The 15,018-nt window shown below is 39.0% G+C and overlaps 1 long non-coding RNA gene across 10 annotated transcripts in view; it reads left to right on the forward strand.

Moving 5' to 3' along the window:
* Window positions 1-15,018, forward strand: part of LOC121675824 — a 114,650-nt gene that overhangs the window by 88,719 nt on the left and 10,913 nt on the right. For 9 of the 10 annotated variants that reach the window (XR_006020238.1, XR_006020235.1, XR_006020239.1 and 6 more), the window contains 2 exons: window positions 521-643; window positions 14,225-14,411. This is a non-coding gene — a long non-coding RNA (uncharacterized LOC121675824). Of the gene's footprint in view, window positions 1-88; window positions 210-520; window positions 644-14,224; window positions 14,412-15,018 lie in introns of all 10 variants that reach the window. The other variant, XR_006020233.1, reaches the window with a different exon arrangement.

Here is a 15,018-nt window from a genome sequence, read left to right on the forward strand (position 1 = left end):
CCGAGGCTGAGAGGAAAGATGGTTTTAGTATTGGCTCTAATCATGTATTTTTCGTCAAGCCACTGACACAAACGTTTATTTGCTCAAGGATCACCAGAGAAGTGGTTGAAAAGCACCTAAAGATTTTAATTGGAATTTTTTTCATGTTCAAGAATTCAGATGATCCTTGTATCAGAAGTAAAGCCTTAAAATGCTGAATTGAAAATAAGGTAGGCAAAACCTTTCTTGTGGTATTTACAAAAACCATTGGTCAGGGCAAAATCTCCAGGGAAGCTGACTTCCCCTTGTAATTTTACCACTTTTCTGCTAAATTTGGGAACTAAAAGCAAAAGAAACACATTTTTTAGTTTTTAATTCAAAGTGGTCCAAAGCTAAGTAATTTGACTTGCTATTCACTACAGAGGAAAGTGCTACCGAGGTCTGGCGTTCACCCCAACCATAACTTGTGTGACAGCTACAATTTGTGCTTCTAGGATTCCACCTCAAGTAAATACTTGCTATTTGTATGCATTTTTTGCAGAGATGATGGAGTCAAAATGACTGCTTCTGCTGTATGTATCTTGGAGCTGGATTTTTCTATGAGGTCTGTGGAAGCTTGTTACCTTGTTAAATGCCCAGCTTTCATTAAATCCACACCTGAAGGGTAAGTAAATGAATCCTGAATTTCACATTTGAAGGTATGTGTGCTTTTCATGGATTTATGCCAGCTAGATTTTAGATTTAAAGAAACATTGTCATGACTTTAACCACACTGTGGCTAGGCCAAACCTCAAAGATCTTGTTCCTAGGGCCACTGCCCTTTGAAGTGGCACCACTGACAGTTTTAGCTACTGTAGGTATTTATGAGGTACAAAATTATAAAGTAAACAGGCATAAAATGTTATTTTAACAGCATACAAGTATCACCAAGCTGATTATATTCTTGCGTTCCAAGCACTGGTTTACTCAATTTGATTTTTGTTTTCTCTCATCTCTTCTCTTTTTTTTCCTTTTCTCTTCTTTTTTTCCCCCTAAGAACCTGCCCTGAAGAAACACAGAAGCAGTATTTGCCAACTGCGATAGGAAATCTCTGACAGCTCAGATGTATTTGTTTACTATGAATTGAACTCACAGCTCTTAAGTAGTACTGTGTGTTTAGCCTGTTTACTCCCCAAAGTAGTTGGAGAATTATCTGTGCATTTTCCACATTGTTTTCAGTGTGCTGCTTTGTTTGATGGTGGTTTATTAATGATACTCGTGATTTATTACTGTCACCTTACTAGATTATTTGCAAATCGGTGACAAAGCACTATGTGGATCATGCCTTGTTAGTCATAAAAGCATTCAAGAAGCCATGAAAATCAGTTAAGCTTGAACCTATTGGATGAAAGAGCAGAGTGCTCTCTATTGATCAGTAGCCTTTAGATATGTATGAATAGTAGGACTTTTGGCTCTGTCAGATAGTGTTTTCCTTTGGATCTGATAAACTACACTCTTTTGTACCAGTGGTTTGAGATTTGACATAAAACATTCTTGTACTAGTATTTTGTTCAGTTCTAATAGTGGGGTGATCTTACATGACCAAGCCATATAATTGTTATAAGAAAAACTGATATTTGCTCTTGCAACACAGTTTTGACCATTGAGTTAACACTGATCTGACTTTCATATGTGGCAGGAGATTGAGGGCTGGATTGCAAATGATGTGTAGAATATTTTTATAGCCTGTGTACATGACATATACAGTCTCTCTCATATGAATGCACACATGCAGATTTGGATTCGTAGCTAATTTCTTTATTAATACAGATTTAATTCTGAATTTCTTATTGAACCAGGCCAAGTATATAAGTCCACATTTTTTGTTGGTTTGAAGGGTACTGTGCTTCTATTTACAGTATCAGGACTCGATTTCTTCCTTTCTTTGCAGCTTGTACAGTCCTTTACACAAAACCAGAGCTGGGTTGTAGGTAAAAAGTTACTATTTTAATTGGATGAAGTTGAAGGCAGAGCTTGTGATGCAGCAGACCCCAAGTCTTACATTCTCTCAAGGATATCCCCATTAATACTTATAGTCAGATGCTTTGGAGGTGTTCACTAGGATATTCCTCTGGATTAGAGTTGCTTTCTCCTTCCATCCACTCCTGTCCCTTGTAAGAAAAATAATCAGAAGAATGAGCCCAGTAGCCTATTTTATTAACAGAATTAGGGACAATTTTCAGCATCTTTGTTCTTTTTCTTTTCCTAGATGATTTCTAATGCTCCCTTCAGTGTTTGCTCAGGTTATTGGTGTTTGAATTAGTTCCTCTCAAATGAGCCTGATTTAGGCAATAGGAGCCATAACCCAGAGGTTATGGGGACTGCCTGGCATCACAAAAGAACAGCGACAATAACTGAAACATCAGCAGTGCCCTGGTGTGTAAAATAAGGAAAAAGTTCCACTGAGTTCAATATAAGATTTCCTAGCTGTGCTTGCAGTTACAGGCAAAATGCAGTCACACTTCCATCGAACACTCAAAGAAGAAGCAGTGTTTGGTAAAATCTTTGTTCCAGTGGTTTTTGCCTTTTATGCACAAAAGGATTCACTTCCCTACTCCTCCTAAAGACAACAGCTAAGAAGGCTGAGAGCTGAATTTAAAAACTACAAATATCAGTAGAAATACAATAAGCACAGTTTTCTCTGTCTGGAAAGGCTTGGGGACAAGGAAAAGGAAGCTTTTATAAGTCTTTACTTAAAGATACTGTTTTTCAGTCTCTCTGGAACATCTGTTTTGTGATTGACTCTGGAGACCCCATTAGCAACAGTTGTTCTCTTCCAGCCAAACGCCTCAGTGGGTTAACCAGCAGTGACAATTTTGGCACCCAAATAAAAACTGTTTGCTAAGGTGGATGAACTGTGTCCTGTCTGTTGGTTTAGCTACTGAATTCAGGATACAATACCTTCAGTTGATATTTTGACTCTAAGTCTTTTCAGTTACTTCTGTATGAATTAATATAATTAATTCTTGGATTAAGCTGATTCAAAAGCTCTCTTGGCAACACTGTGACGACCTAAATGGCAAATGAAAAGGCTCAAAGCTTAGCAACATCTGCAGTACATTAAGAAAGTTTTTTGAGCTCTAAGACATGACCCAAGTGCCAGCATCCTTGCAGAATGTCTTTCACTGCAGCCTGGTTTTGCTCTGGTCTTTCTCAGAGCTGGCTTAAAGGGCAAGTAGTCTCTAATGACCACATTAATTGACACAACAGAATAGATTAAGGAGGGGGAAGTGATTACCATCTCAAATCACTAATTTCTATGTAAATTTTTACATTAAATGAATCATAGTCTAAATCATTTAATAAACGTTTCTTATTCTATGAAGGCAACCATAATTAAGTTATAAAATTACAGAAGTCTGGCTGAAACTTTCTAGCTACAAAATATTTTGAGGTTAAAGCAAATAATTTCTTGTGACTGCAGAAATTCTGATAAAAAGCTCTCTCTGCCTGCTGTCAAAAAAAAGCAGAGTCACTGCACTTTAAATGTCATCCCATCATTTAAATATTTAATAATAATTTCATTTTCTGTGGACAATACTGAAATATTGTCAATACCTAGATGAATCAAATAATGATGCCGCCACCCAATCATGTTTTGAATGAAAAAGGAGAGATCATAGTACAACTTGCCACAGAAACCAGGTAAACTGGGCTGAAACACAGTTTGATCAGGAAAGCCTTCCATTCATTTGCTTGCAGCCTTCAAAGTATCTGTAATCTTATATCCTCACCTACCCAGAAGAATTTAATCTCTGTGACAATTTCAGAGAAAATGCGTGTGTGCAGCCCCTCTCATTTATATGTGACATATTCACATCCTGTTTGAAGACTCAGTCCATCCACGCTGCCTAGAAACAGTGAGGGGCAGCAGTGGATATTATTCTGTCCCTATTGAGTAAAATCCTACTCTGTGGCCTGTCCTGCAGGAAATAATACCCAAACAAACCAAAAGCAAAAAAAAATGGCAAAGTAAAATCCAGAAAGAAAGAAAGAGTTTGTCTCTTCTTTTTCTCTATTAAATAGTGTCTTTTTATATCTTCACTTGGCTTTCACACCTGAATTCTAAAAAGATTTAGCCAATGGAGTATCTGTGGTTACCTGCTCTGTGTGACTTAGAAGTTTTAGTAAAATTGAAACTCAGAAGGCTTCTTACACATGGGACAGGGCTGCCACTGTTAGCAGTGTGACAAGACACAGCACATTGCTGGGCCTTTAATAATAAATAGTAGTGAGATTGACAGGAGAGATGCCTGACTTGAACACAGCTCTGTGGTTTGTGCAGCATAGACAGTAAAAGCTTCTAATGTAGCAGTGTGTGTAGTTGTTAGGAGATCAGTAACAGTCCAAGAAATTTACTTTACAGTTTCTCTCACTGAAAAAGTACATATACAGACACATAGCTTAAAAAGATTTATTACTCAGCATAACCTGATCTGGCACAAAAGTAGTATTTTCTACTAATGCACTAAATTATAGAGATAGCAACCAGTGTGTTTGAAGTAGAGTAAAATACAACAAAAATTGGAATAGTGCTTCCTGAGAACCAGAAAGATGAGCTTCAGATGTTATATCTCGTATATTTTCTTAGTTCTTGATTTGAGGACAGTTCAAGGGTCTGACAGTCTTACTCTGGGATTAGTCAGAGGAAGACTCTCCTAAACTGCTCTGACCTTCTGTCTCTCTTACTCTTTGTGCCTCATGCAGGCTGCTTTTTATTCAGGGGTCTTTCTTGTACACCATCTATGGAGAACCAACACCACCTCTAATGATGGCTTTGATAATACTATTTTTAGTATTATTATTTGCTTACAGTAATATGGTAAAGTGAAAGTAGATTCTTGATCCTAGCCACCACTTCCCAAGGACTAGACTAAAGAGAAGACTTTTATTGTTGCAGTGAAAATCTCCCAGCACCAACTCAATTTGGTTAAGAAAAGAGGGCAAAAACATGAATGGGGTTGATTTCCTTAAGCAGTTCAGCCCCATGCTGATCACAGAATTTCAAAAATAAGCAAAAGCTCACCAGTATTCAAGTAGAGAGCAAACCAGCCTTTGTGAAATGGTATTTTCTTTGTATAACACTGAGAAATAATTCCATCCATAAAACATTTACAAGAGATATGAGACTGTAAAAGAGCTCTTGAATCTTTGAATCCAAACCTCACTATTATGTGATTCCATGAGTAAAAAATATGTTAATAATGCAAATTCTACATGAACCTATGAAGCTCCATCTTAAAATTAGGGTTACTCTTCTTGTGCTCTATTCCAGGATCCCACTTTACTGAAGATTAGGTACAATCCTATCACTAAATTTTTTATCATACTGAACATTTTTATCATATTTTTATGGTTTTCAACACAGAAGAGGAACCCCCCAAATACAACGTAGCCATGACACAAAGTAACGATTACGTCCATTAGAAAAGACATTTGCGTTGTTGACATTGGAAAGGAGAGTGCAATCTTCAGACATCCACGCCAATATTTTGGGTAAAAACATTTTTATTAAAAGGCAAACTAGCGCTGAGCTTGCTTTATTTTTGATTTTCTTTCCCAAATAGAAAGTTCCAAAAAGGAGGCCAAATGAGTGCTATAAATTATTTTATAAGATGACTGTAGGTTGTATATTGCAAAACAACTAAACCAAACAAACCAGAAAGCTCTGGTATTAAGCAGAAGAAAAACCCATTCCAGATGGTAAAGAGCTCAAGAGTCAGAGCTGCCCAGAGTCCAGAATGCTCTGTCAAAATTAGGTTATATTCGTGTAGCCTTGAAAAGGAGGTTTGGAAAAGAGGCAGAGTTAAAACAGGAATTAAACTGCGTTTGACAGGCTAAATGGAATACATTTCCTAGCTCCAAATGGCTGCACGGTACTCCTGTAATGGGTGTTTTGCTCAAAGCATAATGAGAAGAGGGAAAATTATTTCATTTATCCAGACTATAATCAATCACTTCCAGGAAAAGAAGTCTTTCATCATTTCCCAACAGCAATAGGAGTTGTTAAGTATATTATTTAGGTGTACAAATTGCTTTATGAAAGAAAAAATGAAAAGTTATTAGCAAAACAAGATGCACCAAATTAATCTGTAATTTTTATAACTATTCAGAGTCATTCTGCCATCTTTGTGCCTCAATACATGCTTTTTTTCTTTATTATCTCCAAAGTGCCAATAGTCATAAAAGCATTAAAGCAATAGAAAGGATAGAGAAGTCTCAGAAGAAAAGGAATTTTTTCATCTGGCAACATGTCCAGCACCAAACCCATAAAGACCTTTCCTGATGCTTTTAGGACTGCAAAAATATACTGAGTTTTGCCAGATTACTTGCTTCTGATGGAAATTCCCTAGCGCTACTGGTGATTTCTGGACAGTGATAGAAATAATTAGATGAAGTGATCAAGTAGGAAAATTATTAGAAAATATTCTGCACAACTATAATATCCAAGAATTTCTCAGTGCTTAAATTTGTATTGCCTTATCTAGTCATGAGAATAACATCACTCCCAAATTTAAAGAGCAGGAAAGCTGAATCAGAAGAAAGTCAGTCTTGTTCTCCTTGAAGTCAACACTATAATTCCTGGACACCAACTCTGATATATAGAATGCAAGACCAAACCCAGAATATTAAGGATTTGATTTTGCATGCCAATGTGTACTTGATTAAAAAAAAAAAAGAGAGATATTATCCTTTGTTTCCTAAGTGTGCTGCATGCTTTGAAAGACATCTTACTAAGGGAGTACAAGAACAGATTCAGTGTTTCTATCTTTCCTAGAACCTGCAGGGTCTTGGACAGATGAGCCCAAACCAATGTCCCCAAGTAAAAAAAAAATTCCACAAACCAAGGAAAGCCAGGAAATTAGTGGCTGCACTAATTATCAGCTTCCAGGAGTCATTTGACATCCAGGAATTTCCTACAGGCAATATTGTGTCTAAACCCAAAGCTCTGATGCTTTGCAGGCTCTCTGGAAGGCCCCTTGCACAGGTTGCTATCAGGTAAATTTCTTATTGAAGCAGTAGTGGATGGATCAGTCTCAGCTGTGCTCCTGAACGTGCCCATACAGTGCTCTCCTGCTTTGCAGATGTCAGCAAAGTCGTCTCTCGTGATACCATTCTACTTTCAGTGCCACCTGAATCAGTCTGTTATCTAGGAAAAGCCTGTTCTTTAAAATACTAAGTTCAGAAGCAGACAGCTCTAAAGTGTAGGTTTAGGTATTATGTAGCTGCATGTCAGCTTTATGGACATAATCCCTCAGTTTTTACTGAGCTTTTTAATTTCACCTAAAAGAGAAGCCAGCTGAATTCTTCCAAGCCCTTTTAATTCCCATCTCTGTGTGCAGCTTCACTTAATGTTTCTTATAACAAAAAGGCTTTTAAAGTTGATAAATGGCTGCAGAGATTTTGCTTTACTTTGTTGCTTTTCTATTTATTTAACCAAGAGCAGTTCTTTTGGTCCTGACCTCAGCCTTGTCAAATAGACTGTGTTTGTCAAACTGCTCATGCTCCCATTAACTCCTAGCTGTTTCAGTTGTCAAATTTGATGAATGGCTCAAATGCTGCGAGCATCATTAAAAGCAGGGATACTAAGGAAAGTATTATGCTATCCTGAGTCCAAATACACACTATAAATAGGAAAATTCCAAGCAAAGAAAATCTTTTATTGCATAAAGGAAATTGCAAGTGGTTTAAACTAATCTCTTTTAATGCCATCTTTCATATGTGCAGGAGACAAGAAAAAGCTGCTCAGGTTTCATGGTTGGTATTATCTCTTTATAGTTAAAGAACATTAATAGCTTTATAACCTTATTTATACAGAGTTCATGTAAGTGTTTGGGTCTGCTCGGGGGAAAAGGCCTGCTCAGCGGGAAAAAAAAGTGACAGAACTGTTCCCACAGTGCTCTGTAGGTCCGGAGGGTCTGTCCCTTCCCAAAGCAGAGCCTGCTGTTTCTGTAAGTCTGGGCTTTCCCTAAGTGAAATCACCCGCACAGCTTCCCTGCGGTTTCCCCGCAGGACGGGCAGGGTCCGGCGCTGTCCCTGGCCCTGCGCAGGGAGCGCAGCTGAGCTCTCCCCGAGGAGCTGCCCTGGAAGCAGCGAGCTGCGGCCGCCGGGGCCTGGCGCGGCTCCGCTCCCCAGCTCCGCTCCAGCGAGCCCCGAGCCGAAACGGGCTGCGGCTGCGGCTGCCCTTTGCCGCACTTACAGCAAGGAGCACCGGCAGCACCAGCGCTGGCAAGTTGGGCAATGGCTTCAGCACAAAGAACTGTTGTTTTTGGTGTCGTTCTGGATTCTGGGCTATTTTTAACTGTTCAAGGCCAAAGAATTGCTGTTTGAATATTTTTTTTTTTTTTTTACATTCTCTAGGCAGATAAAATTCTTCAGATGAATATTTATACAGAGATACAGATATATTTAGATATGAAAGTTACACTCTTCTAGACTGGTGACACTCCTATGCTTATTAAGGTCAAGACAGAGTTACTGGGGTATTTTTTTTATTATTTTTGTTTTTTTAAATTTTTGATTCTAAGTGCATATGCATACAGGCTGGTTCTAATATTCCTGAGTGTTACTCATGTGGAATTTTCATCATGGATAAGTTCACTGCTGCAGTAGATTTTTCCTGGGCAGTGGCACAAACCATTACAATGAGGACAGCAGGCAAACCATTCCAGCAGTTCTGAAACAGAATCAGAAATAGGTCATCAAAGTTTATATTTTCCCAAACTAGCAGCACATCAATTTTTTTTCATATTATTAGAAGATAGGAATTATTTCTTGATCTCAGCTCTTTAGGAAACACGGGAAGCAAATAGACTTCCAGAAACTGCATCAGCTAGAGTTTGCCTTCAGTGAGTGTAACTCTTCCTGGCTGCTTGAGCACAAGCAGTGGCAGAAATCCTCTCTCTGCTATTGCAAACTTTAGTTTTGAGGTCATCTTTCAAAACCTTTAGTTTTGGAAAGATGATGCAGAATGTCAGTTACTGATGGTGAGGCACCATTACTCTAAACCGAACATTTGCATCACAGCCATAGTGTGAATCCAAAGACGTTGTGAGAAGCATTGACAGTTAACCAATTCACACAAGTAATTTTTTGCTTACCTGGATGCCATAAATTGGCAGAGTGCAGAGGTGGGCTCTGGGCTTCCATCACTGCTGGGGAGGGTGCAAGGGTGGGAAGTGAGAAGCCTTATTCCTGCCTGCTGTCTGTACCACGGGTATTCAAACTACCCCACGCACTCACTGAGTGATGAGAGAATTTGTTATTTCCTCCCAGGTGGAAAGGTGCTGCTTTTTTTCTGGACTAGATTTCCCAGGTTTGCCTGTATTTAGATCACAGGGACTGGATGTGGACAATACAAACTTAATTAATTAATTTCATCCAGACAAGCCATGAAATGGTATCACTGTATAGAATCATGAATGTGTGTTACTATCCTAGGGTGCATCTCATGTTTGTTGCCTAGGACCCTAAGTATATATTTGGTTTTCTGAATAATTCTGGGGTTTTTTTTAAATCAATGGAGTTCACAGCTTTTTTTTTATTCACTTGGTGGTAATACTATTAGCAAGCAAAATACTTTCATTAGAACAAACGCTTTCTTTAAACCTCAACTTATTCTTATTTCTGCCTGTAGCAGAAATTAAATATTTATTAAGCAAAACAAAGTAGGAAAGATGCAATCGTTCCCCAATGAGCCTTCCTGCACTTTTAATCATGATTTGTTGGTGTCTCTGGATTTCTGTTACTCTCAGGAGTACTGACGGACTTCATTTGATTAGCCACATTCAAACTGAATCTATAGGAACAGGCTCTGTATTTGATATTGCATTCTATTGGACAGAATTAAAACCATGAGGGTAGCTGCATCTCTGAATTAAATATAAGTATGCAGATACACAGGTAGGTACCAAGCCCCCGGCCCACACATGCTCTCCCACTAAGATCAGTGAGACCACCATTTACGAGAAAATAGAGTTCTGCAGGCTCAGTTGGTCTCTAATGAAACATGATCTTGACCTGGGAAAGTGGGATTGGAGATGTCAGTATCTACACACTTGTTAAAGCAGTGAAATAAGGAATTTGGCTCATAGTTCACTGAAAAGGCATCAGCAAGGTTAAAGCAAAACATAAGAAAAAGATTGTTTGCTGTGCCCCCTTGTTTAGCAAATAAAGGATACTGTCAGGAGTTTTGAAGCAAGCACTTCAGTCTGTTCCTGGAAAGCATCACTGGCGAGAAAGATCATTTTCAGTAGAACTCAAGAACCGAGAGGAAAATTATTGTATAAATCAGTTAACAAGTTGGCCCACAGGCAGCCAAGCTAAAGAGGACCCATTTCCTATGGATTTCTGTCTCTCCTGCCCCACTGCTCCTGCTTGTCCACTGTCAGGCCTGCCTGTCCTTCATGCCTGCAGTGCCTGGCAGGGAGCACTGAGTGCGTGGCCAGGGGAGCGCTGCTGTGCGTGCAGCCATCAGCTGCCCCCAATTTGCACGGGACTTGTCAGAACTTGACTCGCTGAGACCTCTGCCCTTCTGTAAAATGGAGTCAAAACTGGGGGGAAAGAGCAAACAGATGACAGGCAAACATTCATATGACACAATTATGTTGAAACCTTGTTTCCCTAAGGAACTGTGTACTTTTTAGTAGTCAGTATTTTTAGAGATTGGATGCTTTGCTTATTTTGGAAAGCAAGTAGAAAGATGCATAGAAACAATCACTGAGGTGGCACCCTGTTTTCTCTGAGTAAATACTCACAAAGATGTTCCAGACTGCCTTATTCCACAACAAACATATCCTAACCTTGCATCTTATACCCCTTGGATTAGGCTGCACCCGAGACACTGAGGACCTGAAGTGCAGAAGCCCTGTATCAAACCAGCCTGCCCCCCCTGTGGGGTAGTCTCCAGGATTGCTACATTTATGCCATCCAAATGTGTTAACATTTGAAAGAGACTTTGCAATTGAAGGAATGACTCCTACTTGAAAAAAACAAAGAAACAACACCAATTTCTCCTTGAGAATCATGCTGGTGATACCAGTAGGATTGCAACATGTTAATTTATCCCAGCATTTCTGAGTTGGGTTGTTCTCTTTAATAATTGTCAGATTTTTCTATAATGGCCAATTAATTGTAGGACTAACTCAATGCAGCTATAATACCCTCAGTACCCTGCAGCAGAGCTGGCAGAGCAAGTACACACTTTTCACTTTCGTTCCTCTGTTTTCCTTGCTTGCTTGTCACTTCAGTTTGCCCATGAGTGTGCCTTGTGCTGTTGCCACCCAGAAAGAATGCTAGGGCTGGGCTGTAAATAAGGGACAAAGATAGTATCAACTTAGATAACAATGAAGGTTTGTGTGTGTGTGGCTTTTAATAAAGAAGCTTTGAAGAAATTTTGCGTCATTTGAAATTTTCTAGCTTTTATTAAACAAAAGTTATATATTTTCATTTTTATAGTAATCAATTAAGTGATAAGTAGGGGGGATTTTTTTTGCTCGGTTTAGAAATTCATAAAGGTGTGACTGAAAAGAATGATTTTCCCTGACATTAAAATATTAAATCATCATCAGAACTTGCCTCTGGACTCACAGACAATAATTTATGTATCTCCTGTTCTCTATTTTACTTTTGTCTCACAGGCATAATGTAAGAACCCTGCTTTTTTCACAGAATGTGCATTTCTCAAGCACTGTGTATGTTGGACAAATTTAGCTAATAAGTTACATGTGCAACAAGTCCTTGCTGGTTAGAGAGTTCTTGGTATTTCTCCTTTCATTTTTCCCTTTCCAATATATGCATCCTACAAAGCTTGAAAGCTTTGGAAAGGACTAGATGTAACTGAATCGCTTACCAATAATTTAGAAATATTCACTTGGACCTAAATTTTGTTCTTCCTTTTCTCTTTCTTTTTATCATTTCTGGACTAAGAAAAGTATTTCTAGCAGTGGCAAAAAACTGGCATTTTCTGCCAGTGCACAGAAACCATGTCAATGCAAATGGTAAATTAAGTTTTTAGTCATATGGTGTGATCTCTGACTCCCTGAGTCACTCACCAAAGTTGAGTGAGGCTGAAATTCCCTCATGTTACATCTCTCTGCTATAAGTTATGGTGTTGTCTGTTTGCTACAGAAGTTTTATTATCTAACACTACTTCATTCTTATCTTTTAGGTTTGTTGTCCTAGTTGTGAGAATTTTTAGCCCACCCAATACTCTTCCGATGTACCTGGTACTTGCTGCTGTTGCTTCAGCATCCTAGAAATTCAAGGGTCTTCTTGACTTCTACATTATGGGAGTTATTGCACTCAGATAAACTGCAATTCTAAAGAATAATCAGCTGCTTGGAAGAATATTTCAGCCAATTTCCCTGCAATTCTTTGTTGTTACTTTGTTTTAACATTTCTAAATACTCTGTTAGGGTCTAGCTCCTACAAACTATTTAGAGGCCTCCTCCAGGCGAGACCTCTGTCCATCTTTAAAGAAGATAGTTTGCAGGGTTGTGTGAGGTCATGGAATTGCTGCTCTTTGGGAGTCTCTCACTGAAGACTTAAGCGATGCAGAGAACCTGACTTACTCACAAAGGTGAAAGGTACTCAAATTGTTATGGTCTAACCCATAACTGTCCTAAGAAGGAGTTAAATATATCAAAGAGGTGGGAATCTGCGTGTTTGAGTTCTGCACCAAAGGTCTTGGATTCCAGATCATCACAAATGCTTGTTTTTCCCAAAACACAAACACCCTTCTGACCTCTCTGATTTTCTGACATAAAGTAAGAATCTTTTCATGATAATCAGAGTCAAGTATCAGTTCCAAAAAGCCATTGCTGTGCATTATAGGCACTTATGCATATTAGAAAACAAAACAAAACAAAACAAGCAGTCTACCACTTTCCGGGATTAATGCTATGAAGGATTTTATGGGTGGTCCATAAGTGGACAGAACGTTGCACTAATGTGTGACTGCATGGCAATTAAGCTTAATTAGGGAAGGTTTTGAAAAAGACAGATGAAAGTAAATTATGGGAATGAAAGCAACTGTGCTTTTGGGGCCCACACTCTGCTGCACTGGTTCAGTGAAGTGTTGCTAAAAACGTGCCCCTTCTGTCACGTTCTGACGCACATCCAGCCGCTTGTCAAACCAAGCGTTTTTCTCAGGAAGGGGGAATCTCTTAGGAGCACATTCTTCACCCGGTCTCCACTGAACTCGCTGGTTTCACGAGGAGACAGCTGCGCTTCCAGAGTAAGAGCAGCAGCAGATGACCCTGAATACATGGCCATCCGGTTTAGTTCAGCATTGCCTCTCTTCTGCATGGAGTAACAACGGTAATCATCAACGTGGATTTTCATGTGCGCTCTGGGGACATTTTTTTACAATTTTGTATTTTTAGTGCTTTCTCAGATTTACAACTGAGCACCCCATATGGAACATCTGATTCTTGTTGAAGTGATTTTCTCTGGTGAGAAGACCTCAGTGAGCTGACCTGGAGCAGTTTCCAGGCTTCCACGCTGCATGGTTTGAGGGCATTCCATAAAACAAGCTCTTTCAGAGCAGAAGATTTCAGGGTTTCTGTGCTCACACTCTGTCAGAGCTAGGGGCCCTTCTTCAAGAAAGTTTTATAGGAAACAAAACTCAAAATGCTGAAACCCTCAATGGAACAGAATTGCTTTTTTCTGCTCTGGACTAAGTGGCTGTTACTGCAGGCACCATTACAGTATGCTATGTTATATTAGATTTTATTAAATTATGGAAAATAATTAAGTAGAAAAGCAGAGGAAAAAAGCTACACAATCTGCAGGCAGATCTTTTTTTAGCTTGAACAGTGTCTGGTATTGCTTTCCACCAGGACACTGGGATGCTTTTTTCCCCTAATGAACTTTTTACATCCAAGATGAAATACTGATTCTGCAGACAATTTATTAAGAAAAACACCAGTTTCATGTGAGGAGTTTTCAGTCCAACAGGGAATTTATATGTGGAAATCATATATGGGTATAGGGAAACACCTCATAAAAAGAATGACTACATGGTCAGCAGCTGTAATTTATGTTCATTCTCTTTTAATAAAAAAATATGTGTTCAGACCAATCTTTTGTATTTTTTATTGCAGCTCAGCAAGGTACCCTCAACTGTAGTTGTTTAACCTCCTGACTTTCTTTGGTTTGTTTTTTTGAAAAAAAGAGAGCTAAACCCAGTACTTTGTGTTCTCAGTTACGAAGCTTATACATATGTGAAAGGTGCGACAAGGACGTCTTTCTCCACTGAAGGATGCTGAAGTGTTGATAAAAACATCACACATAAAAGAGTGATCAAATGAAAACAGAGACAAGAGGATGCTAAATAGAGAAAAGAAGCTGGATCTGGGATTTGATGGCTGACCATGAACAGCTGTGAACAGGTAATCCAGATACATGTTCTAATGCCTAAGCTCTCCAGGTTAGGTATAAGTTTACCTGTACTCAGATGAAAATTTGCAAATGAGGTATGTGTCCATAAATCACAATCTTCTTCAGGTCAAATATTGTGGAAATCTATCAAATTAAAAATTATATTCCTAGAAAGGATGCTGTAACAAAACCCCTAGATGGGATCTCATATTTAGCACAAAGCGCTATTTCTGAAGAGAGATCCCCTTAGCTGCAGAACCTTACTCAGATCCCCTACTTGCTTCCATCTCTGTAACTGGAAAGTAAAGGCACTTCTAAAGAGTTGCTGGTATGTGAGGTAATGAGAAATTCCAGGGTCTGCTGGGATCTGTGGTAACAACATTTGTTGAGAGGAGCTGGCACAACCTCCTTGGCAGAGCTGTTAACAAGCCCTCCATAGACTCACTCTTTAGTGGTGGTGATCAGATATTGGTGGAAGTCTGATGCAGCTATGAGGTAACAGGTGAACAAGCCATTTCTTCACTAAAAGCCCAAATCCAGCATTTATTACTTCCTCTTAGGTCACAGAAACATCACTTCTCTGTCAGTTTGGTAATAACCACTCCCTTTTCATCTTCA

Source organism: Corvus kubaryi, unplaced genomic scaffold (assembly GCF_017639235.1).
Source record: "Corvus kubaryi isolate FWS band 111438036 unplaced genomic scaffold, C.kubaryi_AGA036_p1.0 76, whole genome shotgun sequence".
Taxonomy (NCBI): domain Eukaryota; kingdom Metazoa; phylum Chordata; class Aves; order Passeriformes; family Corvidae; genus Corvus; species Corvus kubaryi.